Raw genomic sequence first — 22,064 nt, 5'->3', positions numbered from 1 at the left:
ATTTTTTTGTAAAAATCCATGATGTTTTCAATTCTTTTTAAATTTCTCAACTATAAAATTTGTAGGGAGGATGGCCACGTCCCTCATATTCTTCTAGTTATTTCTCTTACGTGAACATCTCAAACTTGACGATGTATTGGGATGCCTTTATTATTTACACAAAATACTAGGTTTATATAAATTTATAAAAAAATTATAGTTATATGAGGATTTTATTTTTAAGAAAAAGAGGTAAAAAATTATTAGATCTAAAATAGCAAGACAAAACTAAAAGACAAAGGGCCCAAAGGGAGGCTAGTCCAATCAAGCCACAATAAAATCTTCATGTCATATTTTTAATAACCTTCTATATATAGATGTTAGTGTAATAATATTAATGTTTGATGAATATTTAATTGAATTTTAAAAATATTATTATTTATTAAACATTTATTTAAGATAATTCTACTCTTTAAAAATCCCTAACTGATATGTTTCAATATTAATATTACCATATGATTGTATGTGTCTTTCATTGTATGGTAACTATTATATATATATATATATATTCAAGGGGAAGTGTAAGATTTTTGGGGTATTAGAAAGCTTGTTGATTTGGTGTCTCTTCGTAGGTTATAGAATGTGGTTGGAGTGTATCATTTTCTACCTTTTTTGGGCCTTGGTTTCACTATTTTTGGTGGATATTTTAGCACTTATCAAATTAAAGGTTTCTCTTCTAATTCATCATTTGAAAATCTTCTTTGCTAGGGATGTTTTATCTAGGTTTTATGATTTATGGAAGAATTTTGGGTTATTTAGTTCATTTGTTTATTGATTTATGGTTTATACTGATAGACATTCTTTTATTAGATCATTTATCTATGCCTCCATGTTCGACATTATGAAGGATTGTCTATCAATAAAACTAATTTTTTGGTGGTAGCTCTTCCTTGACTATAATTTGGATAGCCTTTCCCTCTCCTAGTCCATGCTCTTATGGCTCAATATTCCCTTTGAAAATCTTTTTTTTTTGGCACGGTTTATTCTAGAAAGTTTTCATTGGCATGTCTGTATGAATCATTCAAATAGTGCTTGGTTTTGGGAATCCTTTTCTTCTTTATGTAAAAATCAAGTTTAGATAGTTAGTGATGGCTTCAATTCAGATAATTTCCTATATGGCTATGAGTTTTATTTCTCTTATTTATTTCTAAGCTCAATTTATATTTATTGTACTTTATATTATGTCTATAGAAATTAAATAAAGATTTTTATAAGATAAAATATATGAATATGGAGGCATCAAAATTAATTTTCTTGAAATAATAATATTATATTATTTTAACCTTATATTTCTAGATTAATTTTATAGTAAATAGAGTTTTGTTAGATAATTAAAAGAATCTTTTGATATAATAAGATAACCACCAAATTAGGTTAGCATAATTTTAATTATTACACTAAATCATGTGTTGATGTCCTTATTAAAACTAAGAAAGAAATTGATTTTAAAAATTTACAAAGAGAAGCATGTTTTGTGTCTTAAATGATTAAATTAGGAAAGGTTCCAAAAAAATAATATATAAAGGATGAAAAATAAGGGGAGAAGCTCATAAGCTATGAGACCACCATAAACAAGAGAAATAAAGACCCTTCCTAAAATGATTATGACTAGAGAAACCAACTGGTGAGAACAAAGGTTTCAAAAAGAACTATGAATCATCAAACAAACAAGAACACCTGCACTAGAAACTATATAGCTCTAAAAGTTTGAGATTTTTTTCATAGCCTATTACTCATAGTATCCATTGAGGTAAGAATTTCCTAGTCTAGGAAAGTGGCCACAACCACAAAAGAAGAAATAGGTTTTGAATGGAACCCTAAAACCTTTTAAAATAGAAACCACTATTAACTATTGAGTAAATCTAAATGAAGAGGGCCAATAATTTTTGCCTAAATTTTTATAAGGATAACCAAATATAAACCCATAAAAGACAACCTCAATAATACATTTTTTACAAGACTAAACAATGGACAAATGAAATGTACCCATAAAATTCTTGGGTAAGAAGAACGATTCCAAATGAAGTCACCAAAAATAATTCAAGTCATCACTCCAAAGAGATCCCTCCTCAAAATCACTCCTCCCCACCTTGACAAAAGAGGATTCCATCTCAATAGGAATAGATGAGAAAGGGTATATAATTTAGAAAGAGTTTCCATAGACTAGAACCTATTAGAATTAGGAAATATTTAGGGCCCAGGGGGGAATAAATTACTATTGTAGGACTTAGTTAACCATGTGGGTCCACAAATAATAGTATTCAAAAGTAAAGCACGCAAAAATAAGAAACTCATAACACCATAGTTTTTTTCTAGGAGTCAACAGCCAAGGAAACTCTTGTGGGGATGGTACCCACAATAATGTACTAATATTAAAGTTCTATGTTAGGAGTTTTGAACATATTAGGTACATTACATATGTACCCAAAAAGCTCTTGGGTAAGAAGAAGAAACCCAAAATAAATCATCCCTTCAAAGAGAACACTCCTTACTAAGAATCCTCCCCACCTAGACAAAAGAGGATTCCACCTCAATAAGAATAGTTGAGAAAGGGAAAACAATTTATAAATATTTTTCTTATACTAGAAATTATAAGAAATAGGCAATACTATAGTTGGGGGTGTGTGAATTGGTATTGCAACATTTTTACAGCAACTATATATTTAAAAACTTAACCATGTGCATCCAAAAATAATATTACCAAAAATTAAAGCACGCAAAAATAAAAAACTCATAACACCATGAATTCTTTGTGAGGAAACATAGGCTATGGGAAAAGCCCAATAGGGAAGGTATCAACAATAATGTAACAATCTGAAAGTTCTATGTTAGGAGTTTTCTCCTTGTTAGGGTTCATTAAATATATTGAGTACATTAGTCCTTGTGAAAGAGAGGTCTCAACCCTACTAGGATTTGTAGTACAATAGGAGCTCGATTCTCTATGATGATCTATTAAATATATACAATGAGTAATAGATGCTATACCGAAAGTGGTTGTACTAATATCTCAATATCGTATTACTCCTTTATGTATCTCATAATTGATTATCACCTTACAATAAATACATGCATATGATCATTAAAACATCATCATAACATAATCTATAAAGCTCTAATAATGTTTTCATATCATTACCATAGTTTACATGAGAAAATTGATCCATTTATATACCCTTGGAAATATTTTATATAGTCAACCTCAATGATGCAACATGTAACACATCTCCAAAAATAACTATCAAAAATTTATATGGCACTAACATCTAGGATGCCATCAATACATTGCCAAGTAATTTAATTGATAAGGTAATTCAATTCCTTAGGCCAAAATTCCTAATTACTATCTCTTGTCCCAAACTCTATGATATAAACTTGTCTTCATATTTATTAACCAAAACATGTTCTAGTTTCCATAATAACTCAAAAGAACATGCTAACAACATATTCAAACATCATAATAGTTATGTCCAAAATTTTACTCAATAAAAATTACCCTACTAAGCTCATTGATCAAAAAAATATAACTCTTGATAATTTTCATACACTATGCTTAGTCTGTAATGCCCCACCAAAGAACCCACAATCTAAATTAACCTAAAGTTTCACTAAGTTTTCCAAACTTTTTTTTTAGATAATGAACACCAAGAGATAAAAATAGCAGAAGCAATAACTCATATACATACAACCATCGTAAATAGATTACATCTCTTAAGGGTTCCATGACATTGAATCACATATATAAATAAGTTTTATTAATACTAAGTTTAACACACAACCAAAATCCACATCATAGAATAATCATAAGTATGAGTCTAATTAAATAATATAGAATTAAAAAGGATGTCACTTGGCATAGCTAGAATGTATGATCATCCATTGTACAAGTCATAGGGTATGAAAAGATCAAAGAATATATATTATAAATAAGTACATCATCTCAAAAGATCTCTAATAATCAAGTATAGTACAATAGAATATAATCATCCAAAAAAATATAAGATCATAAGGAAAGAATCATCTACAAAAGGACATCTAGCTATCAGGTCTTAATGGTATAAGAAAAATTCATTACCACCTAACCTTGTGGAACCTAAATGGCCCACTCCCACCATGCTAAGGAGATAGTCTCAAGTCCCAAATGAATATCAATCCATAACTCATAACCAACATCTAGGTCAAGGAAACACCTAAAAGAAAACTATCTCAAAGGGTATTAAGACACAAGTAACATCTAAACCTAGAGGCAATAAGACACATAGGAAATCTACTATGTAAGTGGGCAAGTGTCATCACGTGAGCTATCTCTAAGGTTACCCTGGCAGCCTCTCTAGACTCTACCCCCCTCGTGTCTCTATGTAGCACCAGTATCCTTACATACATACAAGGCATACTCATGAAGCAAGGTCACAACTAAGAATCGTCTCTACTCCCATCCTAGCCTATACTAGCACTTGAGGCATGGGAAAGGAAAAATAATGACTCTTACTAATTCTTTTTAAACCCATTTAATGAAATGTTATCACTTATTAAAACAACTTACAATGGGTTACCTAGGCCACCACTTTGGGCTTTAACCTCCATTGCAAGCCACTTCCCAACGTACACATAGATTACCTACCCTAGGCTCATAAAAAGTACAACTCATAAAAGCATATTTTTCATCTCAACCCTTTACAAGTGACCTAAAGCACCTATAGATAAAATACAACATTCACCTTAGTCCTTTACAAGAAACTAGCATGCACCTAGAAATAAATTCACAATAATCACCTCATTCCTATATAAGAAACTGGAAAGCATCCAAAAGCAAATCAATCACAACTCAAAAGTTACATCAGGAAAGCACAATTATCACCCCAATTCTATACAAGCAATTGGAAAGCACAAACAAGAACTGATTGTAACTCATCATAGAAACACGTGAAACATCACCATGGTCGGGTATAAAAGATCATATACATAACATAATCACAGAACAAAATGCCCAAGCCTCTGGTAAACAACCTAATTGGTCAAAGAACTACATCAAACCTAAAACCTCGACATGATAAACATCATACATCTCATAAGATTTTTAAAAATTATTTTCATAGTTTGTTAGGTTTTCAAAACACAAAGATTCCATAAACAAATAGGGTTACAATTTTCTATTTTCCTTAGTGTTGATTTTCTAATGTTTTTGAGTTCACAAGAATAATAGATTCAAAAATCTTATTAAAAGTAAATTAAATATGACATTAAACTCTCAACCAAACCCTGAGTTCACCAATTTGTCACAATTCATAATTCACAATTTACTGAACAAATACATTTAAATAATAAATTAATTAAATACGTTAATTAAATATTATTATAATTAAATCAAAAATTATTAAATCATTAATGATAATAATAATTTATTTATTGATAAAATAATTTATATTAAATTATTAATATATTAATAAAATTATAATTATTAATAATATAATAATATAACATTTAATAAAAACATATTCACATTTTAAGAAGAGGAATTAAAAATAATTTGCATTCAACAAAAAAATATGGCAAGCAGAGCGAAAAGCAAAAAAATAAAAAATGTGAATATTTTTCATTCTAAGGCAGACTACCTATACAATCAAACACAAGAAAAATCAAAATATTTAGGGCCTTCAAATTCATGCTCAGAGTCATGTCCAGTCAATAGTTCCATGAAAACCACATCCAGAAGCAAGTAGATGTTGGTAGCCTTGGTAGATAATAGTCAAGTTATTTCATCCTTTGCAATAAAGACTTCAAATCCTTTCAACTCCTTGGCCTACGCACAGGAGGTGGAAGAATGCATCGATTAGGAATTTGTTGCAAATTGGGAAGTCAATATTTATGGCAAGCATCCCCTTTTGTGGCATTTCCCAGATAGTGGTCCTGCTCGGATACATTCTACTAACAGTTTAGACAAGAAAATTTATCTTTTTAACCTAACAAAATATGCTAAGACCAACCTTAACCCTATTTTTATAAATCAGACAGAATTTTCCACTATTCCCCCGTATGATCCATCAATCCCTACTTAGCAGTTCCTATCTTCTAAATCAATGGAAACCTATGTCCCTCCTCATCGTAGGATGCCTTCTAATTGCCTCCCATCTCAACCTTTATTTTCCCCCCTTTCACCACTTCATTGCCTTCCTTCAGATTTGTGTGATAAGGTTATTATTATCAGTGACCAAGATAGTGAGGATTGTTGGCATGAGTGCATGGAGGTCAAAATGTTTGCTTTCTCGAATGGCATTAATGTTGAGTTGCAATATTTAATTGGTTGGCTGGAGGACTTTTGCTATTATCGGGTAGGTATTTCTCACTATTCTGACAGACTTATTTACATTCATTGCTGTGAGGAGGCAATTAAAAAAGACTTTCTTGATAATTATGTTTTTTTCTTAAAGGGTCATGCAGTTAAATTATTTAATTGGATGCCCAACTGTAATGAAGAATATTTAGATTTTTCAATTCCTACTTGGTTTTCTATAAACCATATCCCCCTCGAGTTAAATCAAATAGGGATTATCAAAAAGATTAGATGCTCAATGGGAGACGTGATTGGTTTAGTTTCTTCCTTTGAGTGTTGTAATAACATAAAACTCTTAATCAATTGTAAAGTTAACAATATGATTCTCAAACCAATCAAAATCATCACTAATAGATCTTTATACAAACTAAACTTTCAAACATATGAAGGCAAAGTGACAGAGATTAGTAGGCTTGATGAAGAGAAAAATACTTCCTTCAAAATTTAGCAAGCTACTTTAGATCTAAATGTCTCCCTCCCAATAATCAGAATAGGGTATGAGAGATTGATGTAGGAGGAGTGTCCAGATAGGGAATAAGTATCAGCAAACATAAGACAACATGCAGGCAGAGAACTAGTAGAAAGGTCAAATAAGGCTTTAAGGGAAAATAATAATAGCTAGACTCTCCAAACCAATGGAAATTAGAAGGAATAAATTATGAGGTCTCAAGAGAATAGCAAAGGAAATCCCCAAGTTAGTACAGATAAGAGCATAGAAAATTTACATTCACTAGGTAGGGTGAAGTAGAAAGACTCCACTAAGAGTTTGGAAAACTTCTCCAAATCAGACAAGCAACCCAACATTCAAAGTGTAGTTATTATCAACAAAGAATATAGAAGGAAAGAAAAGAAAGTGAAGAAAAGGAAAGGCTCTATTAAATCTATAAATGGACCAAGGAACTTGGAATTAGGAAATAATATGGTGGGTGTTAAGAACAAAGAAAATTTGCTAAAAGATACAAATAAAAAAGAACTCTCATCCCTAAATGGAGAAGACTTAGTTTCCAATGAGATGAAACATACGGAAGATAATTTGAAGACATACGAGCAGCAGTCCAAAGATCCATCATTGGAGGTCTCATATTTTGATAAGAAGTCTTTGAAGAGGTTGACCAAATTCTGGAAAACTCCAACTCTGAAGAGAGAGTCTCCTGAAGTCAATCCTAAGACAACAACTTCAGAAATAAATAGGTCTAAAGATATTCCAGTGCTGGAATTCCAGATTTTCTTAAATAATGATTTGAAGGACAAGGAAAAAATTGAAGAAGCAGCCCTAAAAGATGATGATAAGGAAAATTTGGTAAGGCTCTCAGAGGAACTGATCTAGGTATTTGATATGGAAAATGGAGACAATTGAAGTATTTCAAAAAAAGAACTGCTATAGTAGGTATTACAATTAGGAGGAGACAACTTTACTTTTGAAGATCTCAGAAGGGACATTATATCTTTTGAAGAAGAATATCAATCAAACAAAGACACTAATGTTGTGGCAGCCAGAAGGTTATATAAGGCCAAGGAAAGAACATCCTTTGATCACCAAAGATTAATAGAATAGATTCTATAGGAGCTACTTAATGAAGAAGAGGAGATTATGGAGAGCATTCAAACAGAAATAGTCAAAGGTGCACATGAGAATTTGGAACAATTGGGCTTATAGATGAACCAAGAAGGGGTCAAATCCCCTAATTTTGGTAGAACAAAATCAAAAAGAGGAAGAAAATCCCTCAAGGAACTCAGAGAAGCAGATGGTCAAGCACGCGAATAGCAAACAATCAGTCAGCTTTTTAACATAGGGAAGGGGAAGATCCTTCCCAATGAGCCATGAAGATCACTACGTGGAATGATAGGGTTTTAAATGCCTCTAGTTTAAAAAGATTATTAAAACAAAATCTAAAACTATTTGAATTTGAAATTATTTTATTACAACAAACAAAACTAAATAGGACAGAAAGTTCTAAACTAGACAAGCAGTTAGGTAATTGGAATATTTCTTTCCAAGAATTTTTAGGTGCTTTTGGGGGTTTAGGGTTTATTTGGAATCATAGGAAAGTAACCTTAGAAATTTTAACTATGAATAGTAATTGGATTAGTGGTACAGTTACAAGTCTAAAATCCAATCTTAAGTTATTCTAATTAACATTTATGGTCCAACTAGTAATATAGAGAAAAGAGTAGTATAGGAAGAAATCAACCCCTTTTTAAAGTTTCATCAGAATAATTTAATTTTATTAGGAGGAGATTTTAATACCATTCTAAACTTAAGTTAAATAGTAGGGGGTTTACAATAGATTCCCCAATCTTCTAAAGACTTTAAAAAATTTTATAACTTCCACAATTTGATGGACATCCCATGTAAGAATGGGAATTATACTTGGAACAATAAGTGAATGGATTTTACTTATATTGCAAAAAAATTAGATAGATTTTTCATTAAAGGAGATCTAGATGCTAATAAATTAAACACTCAATCTATGATTCTTTTGATTGCTAATTTTGATCATTTCCCAGTTAGAATTGAATTTTCTTAGCCTCTTAAACCTACGTGGAGAGCTCTTTTAAATGCGAAAAAATGTGATTTTTAGATCCAGGTTTCTTGGGTAATATTAAGATGTAGTGGTCACAAGGTAATTTTGAAGGGTAGGATGTTTATATTCGTCTCTAAAATGAAGATGCTTAAAGAAGAAATTATTAGATGGAACAAAGAACATTTCAACAATATCTTTAAAGAAAAATTGGACATTGGAGACAGGCTAAAAAAATTAAATTCAAAAATCATTAAGAAAGGCATGAATAATGATAGCTATCTCTTAGAAAAAGAATTGCTTGCAAAACAAGATGATATCCTATCCAAAGAGGAATTTTTTTGGAGACAAAATTCTTGAGAAAGGTGGTTGGATGAGGGGGATCAAAATACTAAATTCTTTCACAATTCTACCCTCTATAATAGAGCCAAAAGTAAAATATCAAGTATTAAAAACCATAAGGGTATATCAACTAATAAACCAAATGAAATTTTGAAAATTTTTGTGGATCATTTTCAAAAAATCTTAAATAATTTTGAAGGGTCAAATAGAGAGGCTCAATCCAACATGCTTAAAGTGATTCCTAAATTGGTTTTTGTAGAGGAAAAAAAAACATTAAATAGTCATATCATGCTACAAGAAGTTAGATCGGTAGTGTTCAACATGAATCCTGATAAGTCACCAGGTCCAGATGGTTTCTAGGCATTTTTTCATCAGAAATGTTGGGATATTATTGGGATAGATCTCTGGAATACTATTGAAGCCTCTAGAAAGGGTGTGTCCCTATTATCTGAGATTAATTATACCTTTCTTACTCTAATTCCCAAAAAGTCAAAGCTGGAAAGTCTAGGTGATTTTAGGCCTATTGTGCTTTATAACACCATTTACAAAAAAAATCAAAGATTTTAGCAAATAGATTAAGTTCTTTTGAAGATTATCTTCGAGGAACAAATAGGTTTCATTCCAAGTAGATCTATTCTAGATGGTATTCTTACTATCTATGAAACTATTCACTTGGCCCAAAATAACAAAGAGGCATGTATGTTTATGAAGTTGGATATCCAAAAAGCCTATGATATGGTGGATTGGCAATTCCTTTGTAAAACCCTTGAAGCATTTAGGTTCTCTCATCAATGGATTAATCTCATTTTCAAATGTATATCCACTACAAAGATTTATGTTCTTGTGAATGGGTCCCTTGAAGGTTTTTTTTGATATTTCGAGGGGAATTAGACAAGGAGACCCATTATCCACATTTCTATATATAATCATGGCTGAAGCCTTTGGAAGATCCATTACAAGGGTGCATACTAATCAAAATATTAAAGGTATTACCATTACTAGGAATATCCACAATATAACTCATCAACAATATGCAGATAATACTATTCTACCAGGCAAGAGCTCAGTAAAGGAAGTGAAGGCCTTAAAGTTCATCATAAAAAGTTACATGAAGATTTTAGGTCAAATTGTAAATGATTTGAAATCAGAAATACATTTTATCAATACAAATCTTAAGGTGGAAAAACAAATCTATCACATTATGGGATATAAAATAGATTCTTTCCCTTACAAATACCTTGGCACTAAGTTAGAAAAGAGTGTTAGGTCTAGCAAGGTATGGTATAATATAATGGAGAAACTAGTAGCTAGGATTAGCTATTGGAAAGACAAGTGGCTAACAAAAGTTGGAAAGAGTACCAAGATAAGATCGGTGTTGACAACCATTCCCACATATCTGTTGTCTTGTCTTCCTCTTCCCAAACATCTTCATCATAAGTTAGAAGCTAATCTTAGGAATTGTTTATGGAACGATTGTGAGGAAACCAAAAAATTGGCCCTCATTAAATGGGACAACATTTGCAAACCTAAAGATTGGGGAGGATTAGGAATTAAGAATTTACAATGGAAAAATGAAGCTTTAGGGGCTGAATTAGTTCGGTGCCTATACACTAAAAGAGAGCAAAAATGGATCAAGATCATATATAATAAATATCTAAAGGTAGAAGACCCCACCTTTATATTTAGGATGAAGACCCTCCATAAAGGATTGAAAAGTTAGAACTTCATGGTCAAATGTCGCCACCTGGTGGGAAAATACCTTACTTGGGATATTGGTAAGGGAGATGAAGCCCTTTTTTGGGAAGACTCCTGGCATGTGCACCCTCTGATAGATAGTAGTCTAATCCCAGGAAACCTTAAAGAGAAGTTATTAAATTTATGGGGTAGCAGAGTGAGCAACTACAAAACTAAGATAATAGTAGAAGGAAAACTTGAGATGGATATGGAAACCTTTGAAAGATGTAGGAATTGATCCAACCACTAGGAAAGCATACCAAAAGATAATTTGGGACAGGAAGGTTAAGCATCTTGAAAGGGAAGACAAGCTCATTTGGGCAGCATCAAATGATGGTAAGTATAGTGTGAAAAATGGATATAAAGCACTAATTAACTCCAATAGATGGGATGAGGTGGAAATCCCACTCAATATTTGTTGGGACTCTGTATGTTTTCCAAAGGTAGGATTTTTTTTTGGATAACATTCCAAAAAAGGAAATTGATGGCAAATAGACTTCGTAAATTAGGTTTCATAGGTCCATCAAGGTGTGTTCTATTTAAGCATGAAGGTGAAGATGTTTATCATCTATTGTATAGTTTCATGTACTCTTGAGTCTATTGGGAATGGCTCAGACAAACGTTAGGTTGGTTTTCCCCATTTCCTAACTCTTTAACCAAGCTACTTAAAGGTTGGCCTGCTAAGTTATGCAAGGGCATCCATAGTAAATTATGGAATATATGTTCATCTATTCTTATGTGGGAAGTCTAGAAAGAAAGGAATAGACAAATATTTTCTGATAGGGAGTTGAAATCAAAAGAGTTGATCCAAAAAATAGAAGCTAGTATAGTTGAAACAACTAATTCTCATCTGAGGAGAACAAGAATAGAAGAAGGCTCCTTCTCTATCTGGGATGGTGAAATTAAAAAAGTATGGACCAAATTGATCAATCCTCCTTTTGTCTATCTGAAGAAAATAAAGGAAGCTAGGGAATAGTGTAAATGGATCCCCCCTCTAAAGGATTGAGTAAAGCTTAATTTTGATGGAGTCGCTAGAGGAAATCTAGAGATAGCAGGAGTCGGATGCATTATCAATGATTATATAGGTCAATGGATTGCTAAAAAAGCCAAGTCTATTAGTCCAACATTTGATAACTTGGAAAAGCTTGAAGCACTAGAGGAAGGCTTGAAGCTCTGTCATTTTTTAGGTTCATCCAAAATCTATATTGAAGACAACTCTCAAATTTTATTAAATGCAATTAGGAATAGAGTTACCCCAAATTGGGTCCTCAATCTGAAATTAGAAGAAGTTTTAAATCTACTGGATAAGTTTGAAGATGTCATGATCTACCACATCTTTTGAGAAGGTAATCAAAAGATAGATTTCTTCACTAATAGAGGATCAGATGGTGATAATCTTTTGGTTTTTAGAGACTAGCTTTAAAACTTTAACTTGTATTTATGGTTCTTATAGTTCTATCATCATAGTAAGGTCTCCTAATATTTCTACCAGTTTTAATTAGGATATTTAATCAAGCTAAATCATATATTAGGAGAAGCAGTAGAGGGGCTTTAAAAAATGTTTTTCATCCCCCAAGGGTCATAGACCTATGTGAAGGTATTGTGGCATTGTATCTCTCTTGGGTTTCTTTTATCGATATCAAATTATGATCATCAGATTATGCTTAGGCCTTCATAGATATTAGGCTTCATAGTTTATTTAGTGATGTATGTTATGCCCTTAAATGATTATCTGTATCATTTCACAGAGCTAGAGTCTTGTTTCTTAGTTAGTTTTGGAAAACTAAGGGTTTTCTAGAATCTTCTTAGGTTTGGCTTTTTCCCCTTTTTAGTGCTCTATCTCTATCAATCAGTTGCTGACTAAGAGATGGATACAAATATCTATGTTTTTCACATTGAAAAGGCTTGTACTATGGCTTTTCGAGGTAATGTTTCTTATTTTTGCACCCCCACCAAAATTTGAATTCAAATACAAACCCCATGCAACGGTCACTCCCCAATTTAATGTTATTTTAAAACATCCCCAGGAGTACCAAAAAAATTAAATGCTAAACCTTATAATATTTCCTTCCCTATGCATTTTGATGTTTCCATGGGCCTGCAATTTCCTCATCATTGGATCAATCTAAATCTATGACCCTCACCATGTCACTATGGAAATTTTCACGTTGATTACGTATAGCGAGATAGTGAGTGTTTGCCATGTGGATCAATAGGCCCAGTTTGGCAAAGGTGGTTTGATTTGTTTCTCTGGCACTAAGTTTAGATAAAGCCACTGGCACTCGCTACCTTGCTATTAGAAAAACTATACATCTCACCGTTAGCAAGATAGCGAGGCATCGTGAAATTTATGGCAGGTGGGTTCATTTTTTATGTGACATCGCTAGATTTTTTGATGACCCGTCGAGGCTCGCTAAGTTGCTACCAAGAAGTTTGTGGTTTTCTTCGATAGCGAGTTAGCGACTGACCTGAAAATAAAAAACATGGAAAAGTTAGGAAAGGTATGCTAGGGTGGACATGGTGACTATGCTAAGGTGTGTGCCAAGTTGTGCTGAGTTGGTTCGTGGGCCCAGAAGTTTTAAAGGGGGAAGTACAGTGTATGGTGAGTCTTTCACTATCGTCATATTAGCATGGATCTATGGTCCTTGCTAACTTGCTATGGGAAGATTCACATTGTTTAGGTATAGCAAGTTAGCAACCTGGCAACACATGGATTGTGGGTCATGTTTTCTTGTGAGCTGAAAAATGTAGGGCTACCTGATAGATTTTACTGTACTTTCAAGGTCGTCAAATGGTGGCAGATTGATGGTCCTCACTATCTCGCTATGGAAAGGTGCTCAAAAGATATGCATAGTGAGATAGCAACTCACTGACACATGTCTCGGTGGGTCCAGTTAAGGAAGTAACAATTTGACGCATCGACGGTTAGTATAACATCCTAGTCAAGATTTTTAAAGAAAAGATGGCATGGTTAATTAAAAGACATGGTCAATTGCATGGAAACTTGCAAGGTGGCAGAATGAAATAAGACTATTGGTCCACGTGGTGCATTTTCATTGTGAGTTTCAGCTGACTTGCTGACCCTGCTGATTCATGCACCAAAATGATAAGAGATCAAGGTTTTGCATGAATCTGATCTTCATGATCGATTCCAACCACCAGAAGTGAATGTGAGACAAGGAAGAACACTCCACCGCCCCCCCAGTTGGTCCATCTACCTAATCAGAATAGTTATGGCACTGTCTCTATCTTCTCAAGGCTTTGTTTTAGTTGAAAATAAGATTTCATGGTACCAAAAGGCTATACTTAGACCAAATTTCTTCAAATCCCCATAATTGTTCTTGGCAGGGACTTAATGGCGGTGGTTGCAAGATAGTTTTGGAGGGAAAATCTCAGTTATGCCTAAACTATAAAGGCAATTTTTGTGAATTTTGAAAAGGTCGATCATTCTCTATTGTTCTCTGCTATTGCTCTGCAATTCTCAATGTAAATTCCCCTATGCCTTTGAACTGTATGATTTTTTGTCTTATCTCCTTCGGCCATTAGTGTGAAAGTGCAAGAACTCTTTGTCTCCACTAGTATTTTGTGGAAATTAGTAATCTGCATGACTATATCCCCCTGGCCTATGAATGATAATATAAGTGAATCTCTCTTCCTTGTGTCATTCATATTGGTCTTCTAATTTGCATGTGATTATTTGATTAAAGCAAGTCTAAACGTGTATATCCTTAGTTTCAGTCTGGTTCAATAGTGCATATATGGGCAGAGTTTGGTCTAAACATTCTATTTTGGTGCATCACCTCTTTAGATTAGATTAGGTAGATTTTCTTTCATGCTCTCCTTCTCCCTTTTCCTCTCCAAGAGTAGTTAGGTGCATCCTAATAGTAAGAGGAAGTCGGCCTTCTCCGGAGACTTAACCTCATAGTTCAAGTCCCACAGCTTGGAGGTTGTTTACATGTTTCACTAGGTTGTCCTTGTGCATAGGCTTTGGTCAAAGGTGCAAACCTAAGTGACAAAAGGTAACATAAAACATGAAATGTGGAATCAAATCCTCAGGTGTGTGGATGGGATGACTCAAATTGTGGCAAGTAGGGCAATTGGTGAAGGTCTCTTTGATTATAAATACACTTGGAGGATTAACAATGACATTATTGGCACATTCATTGGATGAATGACTAGAACCAGGACTTCCAAATGGGCTATGATAAGATTATGCTTGAATATTTTTTATTCTATCTAGTGTCAAGGTATCTATAAGAATTTTCCTTGGGGAAAAATTCACCCAAGACCAAGGAATTCAAACACAAGCACAACAGTATACCAAAGAGAGAGTATGAGCAAAATGATGATATATTCATTCAATATTCCATGTTCCATGTGAAAGTACACTAAGAGTGCCTATATATAAAGGCCTCTGGAGAGCTTCTAGAATACATAGAAGTCAGAAACATGATAAATCATACAACTAGGCACATGTCCACCAAATATGGGTTATCCTCCATTTAGCACAGGAGTAAGTGTGATGATGAGAGGATAAGCCTACAATGGTGTAGCACACAAATTAATCTTGTAGAAAACATGTTCTAAAATGGGAGTCTGAATAACTGTGTTGTCTACATGACAACTCAGTGAATGATGCAAACTCCAATGTTGTAGACACAATGTGCTAAATTAGAGTTGTGTACTTCTATGTTGTCAATATGACAACTCATGAGAGTGCGCAAACTCCTAAGTGTCTCATCTAAATAAATAATAAAATAATGCATTAACCTAAGTAAATTTAATTAAATTATAAATAGTAAATACTTATTTTCACCAACACCCCACCTTAAGTGCAACTTAGGGGAATGCACTTAAGTTCACAATAGCTAGGATGAAATACATGATGGGTCCTAGCTACTAGGCCATGTTAGGTACCCATGTATATAATGAAATGCAATATCTCATAAAGTAGAGAAAGAGGGAAAATCTCATGGGAAAAATCCTCCCCTAAAAAGAGAGATGAAAAAACTAGATGCATGGATGGATGGAGTAATCAAGACCCCCCCATTACAATATACATCAAGTATATACAATAGAGGAATCTGAGAAGAGGAAGAGAGATAGGATAGGATCCCCCCCCAAAGAAGAATGTCAATTAGTGACTGCTCTAATGTAGAAGCTGATCCAAGACTATTGAATAGTGTTCATCCCCTTTGGAAGAAACAATATGCTAGGTACAAATGAGATGCTCCCGTTGTGTGTGGAAAGAATCCCAATGATCACTGATGCCTCTAAAACCTATTCATCTATCCCTATGAAGGATTAATGTAGAACCTATCCCAAAGAATATATTATCTCCTCAACTAATAAAGAGACCTCCTACAACTATTGTACATAAGTATCCATAATCACAACAACTTGTGAAGATCGATCATGTAGAGAATGGGCATGAGGGTTAAAGTGAGCCCTTGCAATAACTGTAGAAGAATCTTCTTTGTCAAAGAGAAGATGTACATCATCAATGATGTCCCTAAAATCCTCTATGTATAACTCCACAAATAAACTTGAAGTATCTTCTATGTAGTCATCCTCTATTGCTGGAGCTAGAAGACTAGGTGTACCCTACTTTGCTAGACCTATCACTATGGCAATATATGCATGTGGAATGTGTTGATGTCATGACCTCTCACTATAATAGTCGATAGAACCCCACATATCTAAATTTTTTGAAGCACTATCACTAGTGTCACTATCAGTTTTCATAATGTATGATGTGTAAAGAGGATTAGAGGACAAGCTGGGTGAACTTTCCTCAAAGTGTACATCCTTCTCCACAAAAATCTTGTGTGTCTTAGGATCCATAAGTCTATATGCCTTCACACTATCTTCATATCTGATGAAAGTACAAGGCTAAGGTGGTGGTGCCTTGCATCCCCTAGAAGAAATGTTTGTCCATGCTGGACAAAGAAAGACTTTGAAGTGTGTCACTATTGGTTTTGTGCCACACCATGCCTCAAAAGGAGTCTTTCCATATAAGGTAGGATGAGAAGACCTATTAAGTATGTGATTGACACTGCTGATTGCTTTGACTTCAAGTGATGGATCTAGAGACTTGGTTTGTATCATGCAACTTGCCATAGACTCAAGAGTTTGAATCATCAATGCTACAACATCTATCTTGTGTGGACTGAACATTGGTGGATTCTTAAGATCAATACCCTCAAGTTTTCAAAACTCTATAAATCTTTTGTTCACATATCTTCTTTCATTGTCCATCCTTAGAACTTTGATGGCTTTCCTTGATTTTTGTTCAACATGACTCTTGAAGGCTAGAAACTTGTCCAACACTTCATTCTTGTTATCAAGGAAGTAGACCCAAGTGTACCTTGAAAATTCATCAATGAAAGTAAGTATGTAGCAACCCTAGCTGATTGATGTCACTGCAAAAGGACCTGCTAGTACCATCTAAACTAATTGAAGAACAATAGTTGCTCTTGAAGACTTCCCTTTATGTTCTTCTCCTCTAGATGCATATCCACTAAACCTGTTAAACATTCACCTATGGAAAAGTTGATTGTAGGTAGACCTTTGACCATGTTTTTTTTAGCAAAGTTCTTGAAGATAGCAGAAGGCAAGATGACCAAACCGCTCATGCCATAATTTGATGTTTGAAATGGATTGAGTTAACAAGGCTTGTGAAGGAGACTTGGGCACAAAGTGGGAGAAAGAATACAACCTTTTTTCATGATTCACTTTCCCCACTACAACCACTAAATCATCTTTTAGACTGTACTCCTATACTAAATTAGGAAGGAACTCAACTTTATGACCATCTCCAAGGTGATTAATTTGATAAATTAATAGGAGATTAGAACTTAGGTTTGGAACATAGAAAATATCTTTGAACTCTCCATTTTCCATCTCCACATTTCCTTTTCCTTCAACTTCAATTTTTGTATCATCTCCCACAAAGATGTGCAATACCTTTGACTACTTCAATGAAGAAAAATTATTCTTTGAAGAACCCATATGAAATGAGGCACCTGAGTCAAGAATCCATTCCTTTGAAGAATTTGAATTTTCCATGAGTGCTTATCCTTTTCCCTTTAAATCTAAAGAAGATCCTTTCTCCTTGTAAGCATTAGGTAGTGGAACATTAAATTTCTTCATGATGATTGTTAACTCATCAATCTTTTTATGATAACATCCATGTTCTTCATGAACCAATTTCTTGCAATAAGGACAATTTTTCTTGTCCTTATTATTGTCTCCCTTCTTATTTGAACTTGAAGACTTGCCTTGTTGAATTGATTGTGGTGTTGTATTTTTTGCATCCTTTGATTTGTTATTCTTCCACTTCTTATTCTTGCCCTTTCTTTTATTTGAAGATTGTCTAGCTAAATTTTGAGAACCCTCATTGTTGGCCACCAATGCCTTAGACTTAGGTGAATTGAGAATCCCCATTGATTTCAACTTTTTTTCTTCTTTATCCAACATATTAGCATAATCATCAAAAGAGACTTTTTGATAGGCAGACCCTAAAGTAGTCTTTGAGGTGTAATAAGTAGAAACAAGTGTGGAGTACTCAAATGGTAGCTTGTTATGAACGAGATGGATCAATTTGTCATCTTTAATAAGACTCCCACAATTAGTAAGCTTTTTCCTTAGTTCATTCACCTTAATGATGAAATCTTGTATGTAATCAAATGACTTACGATCTAAGGAGACACTTTACCATATAGGTTTTGGAGGGTATCCCAAGCTTCCTTGGATGTACAACACTTCTGAATCTAATACATGATCTAGTCATCAACCCCCAAACAAATATCACCTAGGGCTTTCTTATCCATTGTTTTCCAATCAGTGATTTCATTGGCAAATACTTGATCACCTGTTGGTTTAGGAAGGGTATCGTCTACATATTGAGAAACTCCTTTATGCATTAAATGACACCACATTTTAATGGACCATGTAGCATAGTTATGTGGAGTTAATTTTGGAAACTTAAAACATCCCATGATGCAAACAATGAAAGAAAAATGCAGAAAAGAAGAACACAACACCAAGAACACCACCCCCCCCCCTTTCACTAACTCAAGAAACCCTCCCAAAAAAGATGCTTTGGACACTTTATATGGAGTGCGATTACAATGACCACTTACCAATTTTGGTCTCCATGGACTTCTAATTTTTCTTTTTACAACCTCCTTATGGAGTTCAAAACTAGAACATTACAATGTATCTCAGATATACAACAATTCTAAAGATATATTAGAGTATTACAATGTAGAAAAGGACCTAATTCAAAAAGCAACACTTCTATCCACACAACCCTATAATCTGATTGTAGATCTAGAAAGTAAACAAAAAATAACACACTTTATAAAAAAATAGAACCTATTTTCATGTCCAGATGAGCTTGTACGAAGCATTTGAAGTTGCAAAATATAGGATTGGACAAATATAGTCACCAAAAGACACAATTTCTAACAAATCTATGCACCAAAACTAGAAATGAGCTACACCACTAAAAATTTTACAAAATTCTACCCAATTTCAAAAAAAAATGCACCTGATTTGGAGTATAGATGACTAAGATATGGCCTCCCAAATTTGGATTACAAAATCAAAAATCAATCTGGAGAGGGTTTGCATCAGCAAAATATGGGGTTAAATTTGACTATCATATATTTGTCATAGCAGTTCAAATTATCCTTAGGATGAAGGTCAAACAGTCATCAAATTTAGGCTAGTAAACCTAATGACATCAGCAAATCTCAGCCCTATGATGATGTCAATGTGACATAATGATGACAATGATAGCTTAGGTGTTAGTACAAACTATATGGACTGTATGAAATTTGCAGACATGGTTTGTTAACTATATGGCCACATGCTGTGTCAACTGGTAGCCTACACAAGGGGCTGACGTGTAATCTGGAGTTGACTAGGCACTGTGTTAGTAGGTGGGAGGATGTGGATTGGTCCATGTGGTGGGTGGGAATAGGGTCCTAAGGAATCCAAGTGGTGAGATATGTGTTTTCCATGTGTCGCTAAAGTTTTTGTGTGACCATCAGAGCTATTTGCATGTCGAAAGCTATTTTTAGGTGCCAGGAAGTATTTTGCGACTACAAAGCTTGGTTTGGTAGGCACCATGGTAGAGAGTGCCGAAAAGTCTGAATCTAGTGCTAGATTTAAATTTTACAAGCATCAAACTTGTAATTAAAATCCCATATTGGTGGGGGGATAGACTCTAATGGGAGTTAAAAACAAAGCTACGAGAGAGTATGGTAACAAAGCCTGCTAGCTTGTGGTAGTTGAAGCTAAAAGTGTGTGGGGCCACCAGTGGATGTATCTTGCCACCAGTTGGAGGCTGTACTCACCAAGAAATATATGTAGTCTAGCCTAATGCCAGATTAATGATGATTCAAGCTTGCCAATTAAGGAATATTCTCCCAAATTTGTAGGGCTTGGGTGTGACTGCCTAGTTTTCCAAAAAAAAAATCTTTGCTAGCCCGACTAGGTGAAAAAAATTTGAAAAATAGAAATTCAAAAAAGCAAAGAATTATCAAATCCAAAAAAACAATTAAATAGATCTGAAAAAGACCATACCTATTTTGCAAATTGGTGCCTTTGGGTGCGGTTTGCAAGACAATTTTGCCTAACAATCAACTTTAGCCTAGCATAGGCAAATTTTTAGTCGATCTTCATCTAATTGACATTCTATATGCAATGGCAAGGTCAGATTTCGCTCTTGACACTCCCAATTTTTGTAGATTCTCCAAATTTAGGTCAAGGTGTTGAAGCATGAATGGTCTCAAATGGCTATGTGTAGAGAATTTCCTCAAGCTTTGTTACCATGTAAGAATTTTCCTTAGGGCAGAATTCACCCAAGACCAAGGAACTCAAACACAAGCACAATAGTAGACCAAAGAGAGAGTATGATCAAAATGATGATATATTCATTCAATATTCCATGTTCCATGTGAAAGTACGCTAGGAGTGCCTGTATATAAAGGAATCCAGAAAGCTTCTAGAATACATAGAAGTGAGCAACATGATAAGTTATACAACCAAGCACATGTCCACTAGATATGGGTTATCCTCCATTAAGCATGAGAGTAAGTGTGATGATGAGAGGATAAGCCTATAATGGTGTAGCACACAAATTAATGTTGTAGACAATATGTGCTAAAATGGGAGTGCAAATAACTATGTTGTCTACATGAAAACTCAATGAATGATGCAAACTCCAGTGTTTTAGACACCATGTACTGAATTAGAGTTGCATACTTCTATGTTGTCAACATGACAACTCATGAGAGTGTGCAAACTCCTATGTGTCTCACCTAAATAAATAATAAAATAATTCAATGTAATAAAATAATGCACTAACCTAAGTAAACTTAAGTATAGTGTAAATAGTAAATACTTATCTACACCAATAGTATCATTGAAGCCATTATGAGCTTGGATAAACATTTATGTGTGCCCCTTCCTAAGATGTATATGAACCATCCACCAAGAACCCTATTTGTGGCAAATAGACCCAAGAGACCTACTTTGATTATTAGGGATTTTTTAGCTTTAAACCTGGCTTGGCTGAAGATGAAATTATGTTTTCACTTCCTCCCTTGTTGGAGAAGGATTACAATGGATAATGGCCTCACTTGGTTAAGTGACTATTTGGGCCTTTTAAGGCTTATATTCACTTGGGACTAAGATTTGACAATCTAGAGATGGTGGACTTCTACACCCCCAATATTGAGAAATCTAGTAGAGAGGACTTCATTTGAATTCCCCCCTCATTTCCTATCTAAAAATCCAAATGACATAGTGAAAGTTATTATGGTGTTTTGGGAGAAGTAAGTGTTCCACAATTTTATGGTGCAAAATTTCATTTTGCTTTATTTTATGTTGATGGCCACTTTTTTTTTTATGGATCCTTCTAGAGACTAGAAATTTTTTGGTGTTATTAAGTCAATAGCTTATATACCTAAAGTCATCATTATTATGTTTTTTAGACAATTCTTTGCTAAGATTTCCAGGGTTTTGGTTTGATGTATAAAGCTTCGAAGGCTAGTGTTGGATCTTGCTATGTGTTAGAAAGCTAAGCT

This window comes from Cupressus sempervirens, chromosome 4 (genome assembly GCF_028749045.1).
Source record: "Cupressus sempervirens isolate cs-2001-9-10 chromosome 4, ASM2874904v1, whole genome shotgun sequence".
NCBI classification, from domain to species: Eukaryota; Viridiplantae; Streptophyta; class Pinopsida; order Cupressales; family Cupressaceae; genus Cupressus; species Cupressus sempervirens.
Note: the sequence above shows the minus strand (reverse complement) of the source record.